This window comes from Dasypus novemcinctus, chromosome 26, assembly GCF_030445035.2.
Source record: "Dasypus novemcinctus isolate mDasNov1 chromosome 26, mDasNov1.1.hap2, whole genome shotgun sequence".
In the NCBI taxonomy this organism is placed as follows: Eukaryota; Metazoa; Chordata; class Mammalia; order Cingulata; family Dasypodidae; genus Dasypus; species Dasypus novemcinctus.
In genome coordinates, this window is record NC_080698.1 from 39,492,384 (window position 1) to 39,513,051 (window position 20,668).

Genomic DNA, 20,668 nt, shown 5'->3' on the forward strand with positions numbered 1-20,668 from the left:
CCACATATCTAATAAGGATTTAATATCTAGACTATATAAAGAAACTACACAACTTAATAATAAAAAGACAGACAACGCAATTTAAAAATGGGTAAAAGACATGAATAGGCATTTCTCCAAAAAGGATATACAAATGGCCAGAAAGCACATAAAATATGTTTAGCATCGACTACGGAAATGCAAATCAAAGCAACAATGAGTTACTGTTTCACACCCACTACTATTGAAAAAGAAAAACAAAAAATTTTAAGTGTTGGAAAGAAAGTGGAGAAATAGGAACATTCATTCATTGCTGGTGGGAATGTAAAATGGTACAGCCGCTGCAGAAGACAGTTTGGCATTTCCTCAGAAAGTTAAGTATAGGATGACCTATGACCTGGCTGTCCCCCTACTAGGTATATACCCCCAAAGAATTGAAAACAGGGACTAAACAGTTATTTTCACACAGGTATTCAAAGCGGCATTATTCAAAATTGCCAGAAGATGGAAGCAACACAAATGTCTATTAAAAGATGATTGGATAAGGAAAATATGGCATACACATACAATGGGATATTATTCAGCACTACAAAGGAATGAAGTCCTGGTTCATGTGACAATGTGGCTGAATCTTGAAGACATTTTGTTGAATGAAAGAGACAAATATTGTATGATCTTATTGATGGGAAATAATTAGTATAAGTGAACTCAAAGAGTTAGAATCTAGAATATACCTTACCAGGGCCTGGGTTGGGAGAAGGGAATGGTGAATTCAACTTAATTTGTACAGAATTTGTATTTGGGTTTATTGTAAAGTTTTGTAAATGGATGGTGGTAATGGTAGCTTAACAATGTATGTGTAATTAATAGCACTGAATTGTATATGTGAATGAGGTTAACAGGGAAAATTTTAGGTCACATATATGTTAGTAGAATAAAAATTCTAAAGATAAAACATAGGACTGTACAACACAGTGAACCCTATTGTATATGATGAGCTATAGCACCTAGTACAATTATGAAAATGTTCTTTCATGAATTATAACAAATGTACCACACTAATGCAATGTGTTAACAATAGCCTTACATATTGGAAAAAATACACCCTAAAGTATGGACTATAGTTAACACTACAATTTTAATATTCTTTCATTAGTTGTAACAAAAGTCCCACCCTAAAACAACATGGTAGTGATAGGAGAGTTTATATGGGAACACTGTATTTTTTACATGATTTTTCTGAAAACCTACAATTTCTTTAATTTATATTTTTTTAATGGGAAAAGGACTTGACAAGACATTTCTCCAAATAAGATATACAAATGGCCAAAAAGCACTTTAAAAGATGCTAAAGATCATTGGTCATCAGGAAAATGCAAATCAAAAAACCACAGTGAGATGCACTTCACATCCACTAGGATGGTTGTTAGTGAAAAGAAAAAAAAAGCAGAAAAAAAAACAAGTGTTGCTGAGTATGTGAAGAAATTGAAACCATTATACATTGTTGGTGTGATTGTAAAATGGTGCAGCTATTGTGGAAATCAGTGACAGTTCCTCAGAAAGTTGAAATACCATGTGACCCAGTAATCCCATTTCTTGGTATAAACCCAAACGAATTGAAAGTAGGGACTCAAGCAGATATTTGTACATCCAATGTTCTTAGCTTTAGTCAACATAGTATCCATGGCAACCCAAGTATTCATCAACAAATAAATGGGCAAACAAAATGTGGTATATACACTCAATAAAATTAATTCAAGCATAAAAAGGAATGAAGCTTTGATATATCTGTAAAATGTATGAACCTAGAAGACTTAATAATGAGTGAAATAAGTCAGACACAAAATATTATATGATATTGCTTATATGAAATACCTAGAATAAGCAAATTCATACAGACAAATGGCAGATTACAGGTTATGGGGCCTGGTGTTGCATTGAAGTAGGGGGAATGGGGAGTTATTGATTAATGGGTTCAGAGTTTGTTTGAGGGGATAAAAATGGTTGGGTAATAGAGATTGCTTTGGTAGAACTATATTGTGAATATAATTATTACCAATGATTTGTACATTTGAAAGCTGTTTAAATGGGAAATTTTGAGTTGTAGATGTTACAGTAAAAATTAATAAACAAACAAACTGATCATGTCAATTTGATTCATTATTCGTGGACTCTCATTGTGGGTAGAACAAAGCAAACCTCAGTTTGACTGATGTACATTAGAATTTTAACAAATATATTTGTTGTTAATAATAAAATGATAATCTGTTATTGGAATATTTAATATGATTTAGGTATTATTATTCTATTTTACCAATGAAGAAAATTAACTTAGAGATAAGTACTGCATATATTAAGCTAACAAAGTTCGTTCTCTGCACATCTCTGACTGAAATAAGCATGTGCAATGAAAAGCAGAATTTGCAGTTTTGACACTGTGAACATGTGCAAACACATTGGTTTAAAAAATCAGGATGTGCACTTTCCAAGATTAAAATATTATTTCTTTGTAGAATAATGAATATCACAGACAAAATATTCTATATAAATCTTCCCTTTGCTACAGGGTACCTGAGCAAAAATACTTTTTTTCAACACTGTATTGTATAAAATTGTACAAAAAGAGGCTTGATCCTGCATCTAAAATTGAACTTGGATTAGTAATACTACTTCTGATATTAAGTGAGCTAATGCTATATATGTATATATATAAAGATATAAATACTATATAATGGTATATAATGCTATATATGATATATAATGCAATATATGCTGCATATAATGCTATGTATGCTAAATATGTAATGCTATATATGTTCTATATATAATACTATATATATGCTATATATAAAAAATGCTATATATATATGTATATACACACACAGAAACACATGTGCACACACCCATACATACACAATAGAATTCCCTCTTGGGGAATTTTGTATGTCATCTTTTTTCTCACAATATATCTTTTTGAATCTTAAGAAAATAAGTATTGCAAATTTGAGAAACATTTAATGGTCAAATACTGAGTTTTGGTAATGCTGTTCTAATTTCCTAAATTAGGAACTTGATCTATTTAGTTTACCACTGAATCTCCAGCCCCTCGCACAGCCCCTGGAATTTATAGGTACTTAGTAAATAAAATTTGAAAGAATCAGTGAAAACCAAAACCTCATTCTTGAGTAAATCTTTTTTTTTCTACAGTCCATAGCCTATCAGCAAAATATTTCAAGACATTTCTTTCCTAGTCACAAAGCTATGACCCTATAAGATTCTTTCTTATTTATCACAAATGGTCCCCAAATTATGGCATCCTCAGAAATTACTTTTCCCAATTTAATTGAGGGAAAAGTATGTTTTTTTTCCAAGCCCTTTTGCTGATCTGCACTTTTCTAATAGGAATTTTCAGCAAAACTATTAATTAAAGGCAGCCTGTAGATTAGACTTGAGCTCCATGAAAAACACAAAAATCAACCAGCAATAATTAGCAGCTTCACATGGGCTTTGTAGTATCCGTTTTGAGTTTCATCTAATTCTATCTAAACCCACATCAGTAGGTTTCCCAAACCTTCGCCTAATGAAAGATTTTATCTTAAGTCCATTAAAATGGACTGAGAGGTATTTTTTTTTCTTTCTCTTTTCTCCAGGGCATTTTTATCCTTTCCCTTTTTAAGAAATGACATTTTTCTTTATTCTTATTTAATGTTTGCCAAAAGGATGACCATTAACTACAATGGACAATAGAAACTAAAACCAAAAACTGAATGTTTAACAAATATTCATGTGATATATTAACTTTTCTCCAGTCTTAATTATTCTGCCCCTGACTACAGAAAAGCTTCCAGATTTTCCTGAAGCTATAATTCTTAGGTTCTATGGTGGAAAAAATTTCATTTAGATGTGACATTGTGAAAATCCAGTTACCTTATTAGGTTTCTATTTCAATATTTTTTTAATTTAATAGCTTTTTATTTTATATTTTAATAAATATGTAATAAATTCTACAATAGGGGAAATGGACATACTGTTTGTCTGGAATGAGGAAAAACTAATTTAGAAAGATCACATAATTTAGGAAACAGGCCATAATCCAATTTTTAGATAGAAAATTTTAATCTTATAATTATTTTCATCCAATTATTGCCTGAAGATTTGCTGCTATTGTGTGGGTATTGAGACCATAACGGTAATTCAGAATACAACCCAAGGATCTTAGGAAATTCTTCTTTATTTCATAGTGAATGTTAAAGGTATAGAAACAAAACAAAAAATACATCATACAATAAATCACATAGTATCATATTACTTACTTTGTTGTGCCAATAAATTTTGGGATATTGAGACCTAAGCTTTCAGAAGTACAATTGTAATATGACTAAATATCCCAAAATTTATAATTTGATTATATAACAGATGGATTCCATTATTTTTTAAAATTGCAGATAAATTTGTTTTGTTTCTCCCAGTGGAGATTTTTGAGTATTTAATTAAAAGCCTCATTGCCCCATCATTAAATTCAAAGAAGCATATCTAATGTGAACACTTAAATGTAATGTCAGTCATTAGTCTTTAATGAAGAGAAACTTATTCTTTCTCTAAAGAACAGCTGTAAAAATAGTATCTGTCACCTACAAAATTACATATTCCCAATATTATTAATGTATATTTAATGACTTTGAAATATGTCTTTGCAACAGTTACTGTGCATGTTTCTTTCTTTTTGTCTTCATCTGTAAAAGAGGTTAATTAAAGTCAGAGAGCCTGGAAGTCTCTCACACTCCAGGACACCAGGCTGAAGCAACATTCAATTTTCCCACTTGTAATAGAAGTAGCAGGAAGCTGTTTGGCGTTCTATACTACACGTTCTCTTACTTGTCCTTTACCATGATAGCTGTTTTCATAATGCCTTAGCCATAAAAATGGTCATTAGACAGTTAAAATTCATTTGGAGCTCTTTTTCCTAGGATCTAGACAACAAGAAAATTGATTTTACTGTCTGTGCCATCTCCTGACTCTGCAAGATAAAACTGAGAATGAAGTAAGGTGGCTGGCAGTTGTCATACTAGTGTCATATGGCCAACATCATCACCATCAACATCTTCATCACAATCACTAACAACACTGCCATTCTTTAAAAATTTATTTGGGCCTGTTATACAGTGACTTCCTACATTCTTTGTATTTGACCACTGGACCATGTTAGCACTCTCAAATCTGCTTTGTTTTGTTTCTTAAGGACAAATGAATAGCTAATGGTTTCTGTTGATACTCAATAAAATATCCTGACAAATTTTTGAAAAGCAATTATCCAGACTTATCCAAATATCCATGTTTAGCATTGGTAAACTAAGCATCTGCACTTTTGATTGAGCTTGTTAAATTTTCTCAAGAAGGAATAGTATTACATTCATACAGTTTTGCTCTGTTCTCATGTATATTAGTACCTTATTAAACCACAATTCATTATAAAGTGAAGTGCAGTATTAAGTGCCTCCTTAAAATCATCCAACATCTTTTAATTACAGAGGCATATAAAATATTTCATTGTAGACATATTTGCATACATACTGGCTCCATGGCATAAATCCAAGAATGACAATATAGTACTCTTCTTTTTACTTATTCACCCAAAAATATTTTTAGTGTCTCTTGTGCCAGACATAGTGCTTTGTGCTGGAGATACAATAGTCTGGGTTTTCATATTTGTGTATAAAGATGCATATATTTCACAAGTATAATCATGTGTTTTGTTCTATTTTGGGGAAGTGTTCTTCATTTTCTAAACACTACATTCTATTTTCTTATAACAGGAATGTGAACTAAAATAACAAACAATTGTTTTACTTCTGGAGCTACTACTATCAACTTTCAACAATAAATTACATCTTGTGTGTTATATGTCTTTTATAATCCACTTACTCCACCACATTGCTCAAGGCTTCTACCCTGGGGATGCCTAAATACAATTATTGATTGGTTGGTTGAAAAAGAGGGGGGCAAGACAAAGTCCCTCCATTTTTTTTAAGATTTATTTTTTATTTATTTCTCTCCCCTTCCCCCCCACCCCCCAGTTGTCTGCTCTCTGTGTCCATTTGCTGTGTGTTCTTCTATGACCACTTCTATCCTTATCAGCATCAGGAATCTGTGTTTCTTTTTGTTGCATCATCTTTCCTGTGTCAGCTCTCCGTGTGTGTACCATTCTTGGGCAGGCTGCACTTTTTTCCGCTGGGCAGCTCTCTTTCCGCTGGGGCACACTCTTTGCGAGTGGGGCTCCCCTATGCGGGGACAACCCTGCATGGCGCAGCACTCCTTGTGCACATCAGCACTGCGCATGGGCCAGCTCCACACGGGTCAAGGAGGCCTGGGATTTGAACCTTGGACCTCCCATGTGGTAGGCAGGCACCCTGTCCATTGGGCCAAGTCCACTTCCCTCCCTCCATTTTTAATGTAATGTGGGTGTTTAAGTTTTTCTCAAAGCAATGTGAACACGTAAAATATTTTAAATACAGCAAAATATTTATGTGGCTACTCTATTTTAATTTAATAGACATTTTTAAATTTGTGTATTCTATGCAGGGCTGATTAGCATGTCTTATTGCATCATAGTTGAAGCTCTCTTTCAACTTTACTCTCTCTTCCCTGCCTCCTTAGCCTCACCCCTTCCATATCGAACAACCTAATATCTAGAAAATATGCACTCATCTTTCAAGGCTCTGCTAAAAAATTAAATTTCCCTGTGAAACTTCTCCTGATACTTTTCCCCTGAACAATTGACTGATCCCTATTTTGTTTCCCCCACTGTATCTTGTTTTCATTTTTATCAAAATGTTGCTATGCTTTCATTGCATTCATTTGTTTATAAGTATAACATATATAAAAAGCAAGGTTGCCTCATGGTACTGCCTCAAAAATAGTTGCACTCAAAACATAATCCTACATGTAAAAAAGTAATAAATTAATTCATTTTTATACTCAGATTCCTAGGAAAATGCCAAAAGTAAAATTGCATTTCTAAAATATATAAAACTTTTAAAAAATCTGTTCACCTCATCTTTGCAATATTCAATATTTTGCAGGCAGGATTGACAATATCAAAGAAATTGTCTTCATCAAAAATCAAATAAGTAAGAGAGTCTAGGCTATTAATGATAATGAGAATATAGTTGAAGTGTTTTACTATGGGATTTCAGGATAGGAAAGTGCTTGACAGGTGAAACAGGAAGAATATAATGCATTTGTATGAATAGAAAATTTGTTGACAGGACAGGAAGAATATAATCAATTTGTGTGGGTTGAAGACTAGAATCTGTATCATCGCTTAAGAGTCAAGGCTTTTTGTTTGCAAATAGCAGCGTTCTAATACAAACTGACTTGACTTGGGCTGTGTCAATGTCATGTCTAGGTACAATCCTTGGGGATGGCTGGACCAATATGTTCAAAGGAAATTATCAAGAATTATGTGCTGGTTCCACTCTCAGCAAAGCCTTCTCTGGGTGTTAGCCCCTGCAACTTGAGGCCTATATGCAACCAATTTAACAATCTCAGTATAAAGAAAGCCTCTTTCCCAACAGTCCCATCAGAAGTTGCCAGATTTTTTCATTTTACCTACACTTGGAACATCCAAATGAGGACTCTGGTTATGATTGGGTTATATGAGTGTCTAGGAAGTGGGGATTCAATCAGAAAATAGAAGAAGGATGGTTCCACAAAGAGAAACCAAGGATCTGTCACCAGAAGGAGGGAAAAATGGAGGCTGGTCAGGCAAAGCAGCAAATGTGCACTGTATGTTATATGAAATCAAATATACTATAGACAGAGATCCTGGTTTTACAAAGACTTTCATGCCAAAATATCAAATGGAGCCCATAAGAGGAAAGGACACTCCATCAGTCATCTACAGAACGTTTTCACATTTCAGGTTTTCAGAACTTCAGTTTCCCTTCAGTTACATTTTCATATCAATAGCATGAATTATATCTTTTGAAGCTTTAGTTGCCCTCCTCTATTTACTAAAAAGAGCAGATAACTCATATGAAATACTCGTTCTCATTCACCATCTTTCTGTGCTCTGTATCTCTACCTGAATATAGATTATATATATGACATAGTTTTTCTCAGAGTGCCCATTAAGGACAGTGAGTACATACGTCACCACTTCCAACAGCACAATAAATTTATTGACCTTTTTACTTGGACTGTTTTGTCTTCCATCTCCTACTTCCTCTGTGCCCTTCAAAGAATGAATGCACACATACATAGAATCTTTGCCTCTCTAAACCTTTCCCCTGAATGTTTGTTGTACCAATTGCTCTGTATGTGTTTGCATTTCCTCTTCAGCTGCTCTCCTCTTTCATTCATCTCCTAACTCCCTCTCCACTTGGGCTCCTTTCTCCAAGCTTAGAGATCCTCTTAAGCCTTCCCCATTTCAAAGGGCTCAAATTCAGCCCTGCATCTCCCTAAATTTACCATTTTCTCTTTCTTATTCCCCTTATTACTAAACCGCTTGAGAGACAGCCTCCTCTCAGAACCCGTTCCCCCTTTCATTTGTAAACTCTCCCTTGCAGTCCAAGTATTGGGCCCACCATTCTCTTTCTTGTTAACTCTGATTACAGATAACCCAAGTATGATGCCTTTCTCTCTGTAATAATGTTCTACTGTAATAACAACTAACATTAATGTAATACAGGTGCCAAGCACTATGCTAAATTATTTTTCAAGAATTATTTCAATTATTTCATTCAACATTCCTAAGAAGTAAGCTCTAATTTTAATCTCCAGAGGAAAATGATGCTCAGAAATTTGAAGTAAATTGCCAAAGAGTGGCAGAGCCAAGCTCAACCCCAAGTCTCTTTTTCACTGTACACTCTTCCTGTGTTTCCTCTCATATTATTCACTTTTAATAGCCGCCTTCCAAACAGCTCTCCGATTCTAACCTAAAGAGATGACAATCATGGAAATTATCCTTTATAACAACTCGCCAAGTATAATGCTTCATCTCTGTCCTCAACTGCCTCCTTTTGTAATAATAATAATAATGACAAATTTTGTCTATCAGTGGAGACTAATAACCTCTGTTAGATGTCCACCTCCCTGTTGGATCACTATGCTTATTGGGCAGAGACCATTTTGTACAAATGTGTATATCCAGTCCCAAACACAGTGTCAGGCATATAATAGAGTCTCATTTAATGTTTGCTAAAGAAGAAAGTAAATAGAAGACTGTTTATAGCCACTGTCATACAGCATTGTAAGTTCTCAATACATGATGGTTGGATAGTGTAAAGAATTCTCAGTCTTAGCACTAATTCTGGTCCTTCCCCCACCCCACTGCACCCCAACCCCCTCACCTCCACCTTCTACACAGTTAAACAGGTACAGGTGTGAAGGTGCTTATTCTACAGATGAGGCAACTTATATTTAAAGATAATTCAAATCTTGTGATATCTTTTCTCCACTGTTCTACTAAGATTAAAGCAACGTTTTAGGAAATCTTATAAAGAAAATAATACAGAATTAAATGAGAGGGGGGATATATTCCTAGCAACTACTGTACTTTAAAAATGATACTTAGCTCACACTCCCTTGGGTAACCAACATCAGTTAGATTCGAATATGCCTTAAAACTTAAAGTAATTTTGTTCATGTCAAAAATGTGACATATTACTCAAGATCTACTTGGTGTACCAGTCTCTTGTACTCAGTGATATACTGTATAAGTAAATCACTTAAGAGCTTTATCTTGCTTTCTCCTTAAAACGCACTGCAAGTCTTAACACTCAGAAGAAAGCACCCTGTAATTTGAGCTGCCATGCTTTCCATTAATCCAAAGTCACCTTGATCTTTCTCAGATTCATAGGTCAAATGGAAGTCAAGAACAGAAAAAGAAGGAAAGGAATCAGAAAGAGTTTCACACTAAATTAACTTCTAAGATATTTGGTAGGCTTTTTGGAGTGCTGAAGTCCTAACACAGTCAAATTCCTTTCCACCCAGACCAATGCCTCATGGAACACTACCACCCTGGACAACCACTGGTTCCATTTTAATATTGCCACACTGTTATGACCAATTTTTCGCCAGATGCCTTCTATATTAAAATACATATTTTTTTCTGATTAGAAAGAAAAAAGTCAGTGTAAAAAGTTAAAGTTATGACACAAAACTAGAATTGAATATCAAGGATGTGCAGTTTAATTGAAGTGTATGTTTTCACTCTAAATGGGTCAAGTCCACTTTGGGTAGAACTATCATCATTTATGTGAAAACAACAGAAACTACTTCATCCATGAACTGCAACGTAAACAAACACTTGTTTCTAAATTGATCTTATACAATTTCTAATTCTGGTTCTCACACTATTCTTCTACATTAGCCATATGTCCCTTTCACTAAGCACTGACAGATATGTAACCATTGTGATGATGCTTGTAAGCATGATAGATCACCTAGCTTCCAAAGTGTTGCTACGAAAGAAGCAGGGTATGCGTATTCTGTTTATGGAGGGCTTGGAAAAGCACTGTACTTCGTAAACTTCAAGCTTAGCAATTCTCAAAAAGATTGTAGAATTCCCGTCTACCTAACTTGATTTTTGTTTGCAACAACGTTGTGGTTATTTGGTTTACTCAATTGTAGATGACATGGGGTATAGGTGTGCTGGGTTGGCAACAGTTTTATGAATGCATTACTCAGAATTCTGGAAGTGCATATTACTCAATTCATTACTCAACAAAGTATTGAGCACACTGGACTATGCTCGGTGCTTTGCACAGTGTAAAGATATTTTCTCCTGATGGAATTGAAATTTTGTGGGGAAGACTGAACAAGAAAGAAGTTCAGCAACAAGATTAAGTGCTAAGAAGTGAAAAGGAGAGTAAGTGCTGTTGGACTTTGGACATCATAGGAGAAAGTCACTTTTTTTCAAAATTTAGCAACCAGAAGCACCCAGAAGAACCATGTGCAGCTTGAAAGATGTGTCAGAGTGATTAATAAAAAGCATAGCACATCATAGGCATAGGCACAGGACTCAACAGCATGTATAAAGGAAAGAGATGAAAATCAAAACAATTCTAATAGCTAGCTTCTCTTGAATATTGACTCTGTACCAAAACAGTACTAAAAGTCTTATGAGGGAAGCAGACTTGGCCCAGTAGTTAGGGTGTCCGTCTGTCTACCACATGGGAGGTCCACGGTTCAAACCCCAGGCCTCCTTGACCTGTGTGGATCTGGCCCACGAGCAGTGCTGTTGCACACAAGGAGCGCCCTGCCACGCAGGGTGTCCCCCATGTAGGGGAGCCCCACGTGCAAGGAGTGCACCCCATAAGGAGAGCCACCCAGCATGAAAGAAAGTTCAGCCTGCCCAGGAATGGTGCCACACACACACAGAGCTGACACAACAAGATGACGCAACAAAAAGAAACACAGATTGCCATGCCACTGACAACAACAGAAGCGGACAAAGAAGAACACGCAGCAAACAGACACAGAGAACAGACAACTGGGGCGGGGTGGAAGGGGAGCGAAATAAATAAATAAATCTTAAAAATAAAAAGTCTTATAACTAAACTCATTGAAGGAGAAACTAGGGAAAACTGTGAGCTGTGGTTGTACCAGTTTAAACTGGCCGTAAGGATGCCCAGACTGCAGTTACAGTGCTGCCACTTCCACTGCCGATATTTCCTCTGTGGGTCTCAGGTTTCTCATTGGCAAAGGAGTGAGGTACATGAGGCAATCCTGATGTTTCCTTCTCCTCCACATTCTAAGTGAACAGGTCAACATAGGAAATTGACTGAGTTGCAGAATGAAAATAGACTTAAAATGTTAATTACACTTGGGGTTTTTGCACAAAGACGTTAGGATCATTCAATTGTTGAATTCTATGATGGAGGCATTTTGTAAGTCACTTCACTCTTTTTTACATTTGAACTTTGTAAAAAACTGAGTCATGACCATCAACCATCACCTATTTGTGATTTTATATAAGGATAACACCCTCCTAAGCCTCTAAGGGCCAGTAGTTAATGTAAATGAATGAATAAAATTGCATAGTCACTATAGCAAACTGGATAGTAATGCTCTGTCTAAAGAAGGAAGTCACTACAAGCTCCAGCCAATTTTTATCTCTGTGAGAACTCTGCTTTGCAATAATTAAGAGAATATTCAAAAGATGAAAAGAATAATCCTGACTTAGCTGTTCTTATGTTCTAGGTTCTATTCTAGGCACTTTCTGCACATCATCATATGACTCAATGCTGTGAGACATATATCCTAGTTTCCATTTCATGTAAGAGGGACTTGATGCTCAGAGAAGTTTAATAACTTGTCCAAAACACCTTCTTCTGAAGGCAATGTCCAGCTTCAAACTCAGGACAATCAGGCTGGAAAGCCCTTTTTTTTTACCCAATATTCAGTGCTGCCTGGTAGACAAGAACGCAGAAGATGGACAAGATGAAGTTTAAGTCTGTTCACATTTTACTTCTTGAATAAAATTATTGAATTAATTTTGACAGTCTGGGTTCATACTGAAGAAAATTAGTGGAAATAATATTTTTACACTAAAGCTGAGTGGTGGCAATGGCGATGAGCAAACAATTCTGGTGTTCCTTCAGTAAATCAAATGATATCCATGATGTCAGTTATCAGGATCTATGTCATCTACCTCCAATTGCTTTTCTACATAGGTGAAATCACTCAGTTGCTCTTACCTTGGTGGTATTCAGGTGGTTTATGTTTTTCTGTATGAAACATCTTGTTGGATCAGAACAGAGTCTCTGTCTTAAGGTCACATGTTGGCTGGTACTTGGCACTGACTTCTCTGAATTATAACATGTGCATATCCCTTGACTACTGGTCATGCCAGCCCCTGGTCACTGAAAATCCTACCCACAACGCAGGGCCCCAGCTCTTTCTCATCCATGACCTTTTTATGACAATTTCTATCCAGTTCCTAGGCAGTCAAAAGGGCTAGCCACCTCCAGGGACCTCAAAGTATCTGCTGCTTTGATCAAATACTTTGACAAGATAAACATTTTTATTTTCAAGACAGATTACGAAAAGTCTCCCAAGGTGTAGGAAGCTAGTGCATTATTAAAATACTGAACTTTTTCTCATCCTTCGTCTTGTTAAATGCTTTACAGGATCCCAACCAGCCCACCTGTTAACGTTTCAGCAGTCTGCTGCTGGGAGCTGATTTCCATGAGTGTAACAACTTTTAATTTGAGCAACTTTAATAAAGATTCTTACCTTGACAGATGCAAGCTTTTTCCTTCAATTTCATACCAGGTTCTTCTGACAGTCTGTTTGTTGAATTTTTTCCCTTTGTTTGATCTCCAATGATTTCTTATTTCCCAAGTTCCTCTAGATTAATATCTAACAGCTGTTTGTCTATAGTGTACAACTCTTACATAATTAAGACTTCCCCTCTACACAATTTATTTTCAAACCAGAATTGGTTTAACAACTTATATAGTTTGGAGATAATTTCTTCTGTGTCATCTCTTCTTCAAACTCTGAACTAAAGATCTCCTTAATGGACAATGATACCCCATGGCCCATAAATATTAATATGAATATTATTAGGTTGAATAGAACATACTCATTTGTGGATGTTTTTAAAGAATGGAGATGCTAATTTATTTTTCCATTAGAGGATATATTCTTAGCATTTGGAATCATTTTTGCTTAATTAGTATCAGCTATTTTCATATAAATAAATGAGTAAAAGAAACTCAAATTGCTAGTCCCCAGTGACACAGGGTAAGTTGACTTCTGTGCCTTCCTGGACCTTGTCACTGATTACTACACCCAGAGTCATCCAATTAATGAGAACTACCCTTCCTGCCAGCACAACATGGCTTTGATGTAAAATTGTAGACAGGATGCATGAAGTTTTCTTGTTCCAGAAAATATCTCATTAGATGTAATTAAGAGATACAAAAGGGGGTACTCAAGTTTTATAGTTTATTGCCAACCAAATATCTCAACCATTCACAAATAAATCTCTGGGGCTAAGTTAATTCAGCTTAATGCAATTGGAATCGTACAGGAATTAACACCTTGCACTTGGCATGCTATTTCCCACAGAAAACCTTCTAAGTAAATGTAAAATAAAAACAAATAAGAAGCCATAAATAAAACCACTTCAGAAAATAGTGTGTGAAATGTATCTAGTTAATTATTTGTTTAATATACAAATTAAAAATAAAATAATTATAATTAATTTAGTAGACATTTTGTGAGCTTTGATGCTTACATAAAAATATATGAAGAAAGTTTAAAGCATTAAAAATTATGTCTTTATTTTGACCTGTAGCTATAGTACAAGAAATCTGTATATTTTAATCTTGTGGATTGCCTTCCAAACACAATAGCAAATATTAAGAAAAACACTATCCAAATATCATCCCCATATTCAATAATAGGAAACTATCAGGTATGAGCTGGTTATTTTGAGAATATGAAGAAATGTGAAGCATAGACTTTCGCCTTGAATCTTCAGGAATTAACAACAAGTTTCTTCTTTGGAGATGCTCTGATTCTTCATTTGTTTTAGTATTATGTCTCTTACTACAAGTTGGATACAAAATTATGTATTCTCCACCGTCACCACCAACTATTGCTAGCTATGTGTCATAGCTATAAACTGACCCTTAATCACAGGATAAGTAAAGAATAAAATAGAATCTCAGTTGTTCTTACTTCAAATATCGGTGCATTATTGAGTATGTAGTATGTACCAGGCATTGTACCATGCACATATCATTCCATTTCTTATTTTGGGCCAAGTAGCTACTATCTTAGTAGCATCATCATTCCAGTTTCACAGATGAGAAAACTTGGTCTCAAGAATAATACAACTGGCCAACAGCTAATGCTAAAGAAAGATTTTGAAGTTAAGCCATTTGTCTCTAAAGCTTAAGCACTTGCTATGATTACATTCAACCTCGAGGTATTCAGGTAAGTAAACCGATTCAGTTAGGTCAGAGTGCTGAAGCAAATTAGTGGCTGATTACTCTCCACAAAATACAGAAATATACCCAATAAGTCCCATAGAATCTTTCATTTTTAAAGATTTCACCAGGAGAAAATAGTACCCAAGGTTAACCTGAGGTGAAATGCAAAACAAAGTTTTCTTTCCTTTTTATTTTATTTCTATTTTAGTATGAAGAACCCACATATTTACAAGGTACTCGTTGCAGAATACTTAGCGCACACCAATTATCCCATGAGCTCCACTTCATTTCCCAGTCTTCTTTGCAATTAGGCTGGGGCCATGTACTTAGTTTAACCAATAGCTGCTAAGAGGAAATGACATGTTTTATGTCTGGGCTGAGGCAATTCATCCATCCTTTCTTTCCCTGTAGTGTCTTTAGTAGCCATGTAGTTCAGATGACAATTACAGGATGTAGGTGGCTGCCCAATATGCACAGGACTTTATGTGAAACTTAAGATATTAACTGACTGCGATTGGATGGTCATCACTGCTGCATCATAGTCTAACTTCATCCACTAGCACTAAGGTTTAATTGTCCATGGGTTAAAATTTGAGGTATCAATCCATCCATGCATGTCATTTCTGTCACTCAGAGACACCCTTGGAAGACAGAATTTTTGTGTGCTAGCCATTAGCAGGATGCCCAGACCTAGCCATTACTCAGTGCCAGATGACAGCCTCAGCAGACGTCTGGGCACTCAGTACATAGCAATTGGAGATGATGACGCGTGTCTGGTGAGGGAATTGGCTCATTATTATCTAGCCTCCCACTTCTGGCTGGGAAGAAGTCTCTCTGCAGCCATAATCAAAGGGGTGTGTAAGCTGTTCCTGGTGGTCACCCTTGTCCCTGGTTGTTGAGACAAGTCATAAAAAGCTGCACTTCTCTTTGGAAGAAGTCCAGAAAATCCACAGACTTTTACTCAGTCTCTTTGGCAAGGATTGCTTTATGTCAAAATTTTGCCGTACAAAAAAGAGCATCAAACAAAAGGCAAGGCAATTTCACCATCTATTTTCCCCCATTTTTAGGGAAACTCGTCTTGCGTTAGATATATGGTTTTCTAGACTTTATCAATTTCACCAATCTGGGAAGAAGCCAATATTTAAATAAAATTCTTTTATATGTGATCCACTGAGAAGTACCATATAAGCATAAACTATGTAGCTATTTAGGTTGGAATGTTGAATGCTTAGCTCCTGGTTTGTATGTCATATTCTGGAACTTCATTTGAAGAAGCTAGGGAGCTTCCCTTTTCCCCAACTTTTTAAAGACCCCCAAATTATCTCACAGTTACAAAAACACATTTCATCACAAATCAATGCAAATGATTTCTGAACATCTCAGATTTTCTGGCAACAAAGAAATTAGCTTTCATGCAAGTGGTATATAAACTTAACGTAAATATGAAATACCAAATAACAATAGTACCAACCAATCTGAGATGCTCTATTCTGAGAATTCATTATTCCTTTCAAATTATCTTCAAATCCCACCTGCTTTCAGACCCTTAGTAAATGGCTTTCTGTTTTGCTATGATTGCTCAATAGAAAATAAACAGATGGGGCTGAAAAATTCCAGAAGACAAATGGGGTAGAAACTGCCTCAGGCTTTTGAACAACATCAATGTAAGTTGTATTTTTTTTCTGTTTGACAGACAAATCTCCTGAAACACAAGCCTCGATATGGTTTCATTCTCAACACCAGCAAATATGTTTCAGTTTGTCTTGTTTTTCTTGAAAGCCAAAGATAATTTTAGATTTTTTAAAAATTCTGATGAGTGAATGATCAATGATTGGTATTTGAAAAGTATATTAAAGTGGGTGAAAAATCCGCGTAAGACATCAGGATATATAGATTCCTTTATTTCATCAGAGAATAACTTCAGAGACACTAAACTCATTAATTAAATTGCTTTTCAAATAAAGGCCAGGTCCATTGATACTTGACAAAGATAAATTATACCCAGGATAGATTCCAGTTTTCCTGCATATGCTTGCCCTTTATGGGTTGACTTCTACATATAGGAATCTATTTTTTTTGTTTCTGATATCCTATTTTCTACCTGCCTTTTTGTTTGCACCACTTTATCAAATGACTTCAATAGGACTGAAGGGCAGAAATTCTAAATTCGCCAGCCTCCTAAGGACACAGAATGAACTTGCTCTGAACAAGGCATTGGTCAAGGGTATAAATTGGTACTTATACCCAGCCTGAGCTCTGCTTCCCAACCCTTGAATCTGGCAGTGCTGCATCAGTCTGATCCAGGAAGAAGCAATATTTTTAAGTTAGTTCCTACTCTGGAGCAGTTCAATTGGATCACCGAGATTCATACAAAGACAGCATATAGTCCTGGCAGTGGCTTTGTTGCTCCTAACAAAAAAGAAAGAAAGAAAGAAAACTGCTTCTGTGATCTTCTCCACCTCCAAGATCAAAAATCATGGTTACTTAGACCATGAATGAGACAGGATACACAAAAACTACTGGAGCAATGCCGTATTTGTCTGTCAACCCATGTGTAGAAATAGGTAATATTCAACACTTTTCATGCACATAGGTTTCCTCCTTTTCATTAGTTCAAACACTGAACAAATGCGGTTTAAAGGAGGTGGCTTTGAAGTACTGATCCACTCTGACAGTCTGTCAAAAATAGAGGACTGATTACTGACTTGTGGCAAAATGCTACAGCTATAGCAAACTTTATCATGGTCCCAAGAGGCAATAAACAATAGTAGTTAAGGCATCAGATCTAGTTTAGGCCAATCTGTACTTAAATCCTGCTCCTTGCCATCTGCTAGCTGTGTGGAGATAATGATGTGCTTTTTCTGACCCATTACTTTATAGGCAAAAGAGTGCCAATCTGAAGATTAAAAACGCCTCAGTACATTTTAGGTAACCCATTAGAATGTTTATTATACCAGCAGTAGCAGCAGTCATTGCAGGCCTGAGCCTTAAATCTCACCTAGGGGCTCCAGTTCCCTTCAGAGACAAGCACAATGGTTAGCTCTTTGAGGGAAGGGCTGTTTGCTCAAGGGTATATCACCAGCTCTTATCAGGTATTGTCAAATAGGTGTTCAATAAATATTTGCTGAATAGGTGAATGTTGATTTGAGGGAAGCAGACTTGGCCCAGTGGTTAGGGCATCCATCTACCACATGGGAGGTCCGCAGTTCAAACTCGGGGCCTTCTTGACCCGTGTGGAGCTGGCCCACGTGCAGTGCTGATGCGCCCAAGGAGTGCCCTGCCACACAGGGGTGTCCCCTGCATAGGGGAGCCCCACGCACAAGGAGTGCGCCCTGTAAGGAGAGCCGCCCAGCACGAAAGAAAGTGCAGCCTGCCCAGGAATGGCGCCACACACACAGAGAATTGATGCAGCAAGATGACGCAACAAAAAAAGAGACACAGATTCCCATGCCACTGATAACAGAAGCAGACAAAGAAAAATACGCAGCAAAAGGGACACAGAGAGCAGACAACTGGGGCAGGGGGAGGGGGGAGAAATAAATAAATATAAATCTTTAAAAAAAAAAAGAATGTTGATTTGAGGGAGGCATCAGGAACCTGGGATTATAATCCTACTGTTACCATTTTCATGCTTAATATACACTTTAATCGTGTGAATTTTTTTCTTTTTCTTTTTTCTTTTTTTTTGGTGTGAATTTTTAATAGCTAAAAAGTTTATATTTTGTCTACCTGGCAATTTGTGCACCTCAAGTAGAGTCTACATACTAAAGCAATTGGGGCAATTCAGGGCTACACAAATATATTTTCTTATATAAAAAATACAATCATACAGTTATAAACTATACACATATACCTATTAAAACGTATGTATATTTTACTCTTCTTTCAATAAAATACTAAAAAATAATCATTTGAGCACCTGTATTTCAGGCACTGCACTAAGCACTTCAGGTGTATTACTACATTTGATTACAAAAACCCTCAGAGTAATACACAATTTTATCCCCATTTTACAAACTGAGGTTTTTTCCAAGGAAAAAAGTTACTGTGTGGTAGAGCAAGAGTTTGACTCCAATCTGTCTGACTGCAACATATCTGCCTTTAACCACTACTCTTATTGCATATAGACTAAATATAGAGAATTATAAAATGATCAAGGTAAACAAGATCATTTTCTCCATATTATTTCTAAATGATTACAAAAACAGAAATCTTCTAAATGGAAAAAAAACCAACAAACAAATGCTTCCTAGAGTGTTTTTCTGTCTTCACAAATTCTTGTTTGATATGGGTCTTTGGACAATATACCTGGAAAAATTTTTAAATGAACTACTTTCCCACCTAAAGGGGAAAAGTATACCTTTTCACCAAAACATCCTTCCAAAAACATGTCTTTCAAGGACATGTTATCCTACAGATTTTCAGGTCGGGTGAACTTCATAAAGGGAGAGGTGAAATGTTCCTAAATCTTTCATTATCTAATCTATTTTAAATAACAATATGTCTAATGATGTCACTACTGAACTAATTTTAGCATAAATTTCTAGTAATTTTTCCATCCAGAGAGATGAAAGTTGCAAATCAAACAATTTCAATATCTCATCAATTTCTATAAATGGAGAAGACCCTATATCAGTTCTCCTTAAGCATTGTGGGCACCAGAATCAACTGAGTGCATATTGAAAATGTAATTTTCCAGTCCTCATTCTGTATGTGTTTAACCAAAATTAATGGACTTTTGATTTGGGAATCTGCATTTTGAATGCATTTACTACTTGATCCTAATGGAACCTCAGGTATGGAAACTTAGAGATAGACGTTCTGCCTCATAAAGAGCTCATTTGGGCCAGTGTCTTCTTTTTATAGATAAAGAAGGAGATTTCTGTTGGTTTAGTGAATTTCCAAAGGCCATGCAGCTAGTTTGCCTAATCACCTTTCTAGGAATGTTCCAGCATTTTGATGGGTTTTACCATTAAAAGGTACCTAGGAACTTTTTACACCTAGCATGGCAAGATGAACGAGACCAGGTTAAGTGCCCCAAAGATGATAAAGCTACTTAATTGTCTTGTTAGGCCACAACATCAATGAAATGCCCCATGCTCCCATTTACTTACAGGTTCTGCTTTGATGTTCTATCAGATCTAACCTTTAAGCTAGATACCTGTTGTGGATAAAACAGTGTCTTTCTCAAGCAGAGGTGCAACAGACACAACCAATCTAAGGTCCAGAGAGAAAAGGTGGCATTGGAGTGGGAAAAGTGGACATGGTGGCTGATGGGTATGGGGAATGGCAGGAAGAGATGAGATGTGGAGGTGCCTTTGGGACTTGGAGTTGCCCTGGATGGTGCTTCAGGGGCAATCACTGGACATTGTAAATCCTCCCAGGGCCCACTGGATGGAATGGGGGAGAGTATGGGCCATGATGTGGACCATTGACCATGAGGTGCAGAGTTGCCCAGAGATGTACTTACCAAATGCAATGGATGTGTCATAATGATGGGAGTAAATGTTGCTGGGGGGGGGGGGGGTGGTGGGGTGGGGGGGGTGGGGTTGAATGTGACCTCATTTTTTTTTAATGTAATATTTTTACAAAATCAATTTAAAAAAAAAAGACCTGTATCTAAATACATTAAGTACAAAGGCCATGATTATAGGAGATTATAAAAATGTACCAGTAAAATTGGTCAATTGCCTCCACCTCTGGTTATAATAATTGTTGTCAGACTCTCCAAAACCTAATGA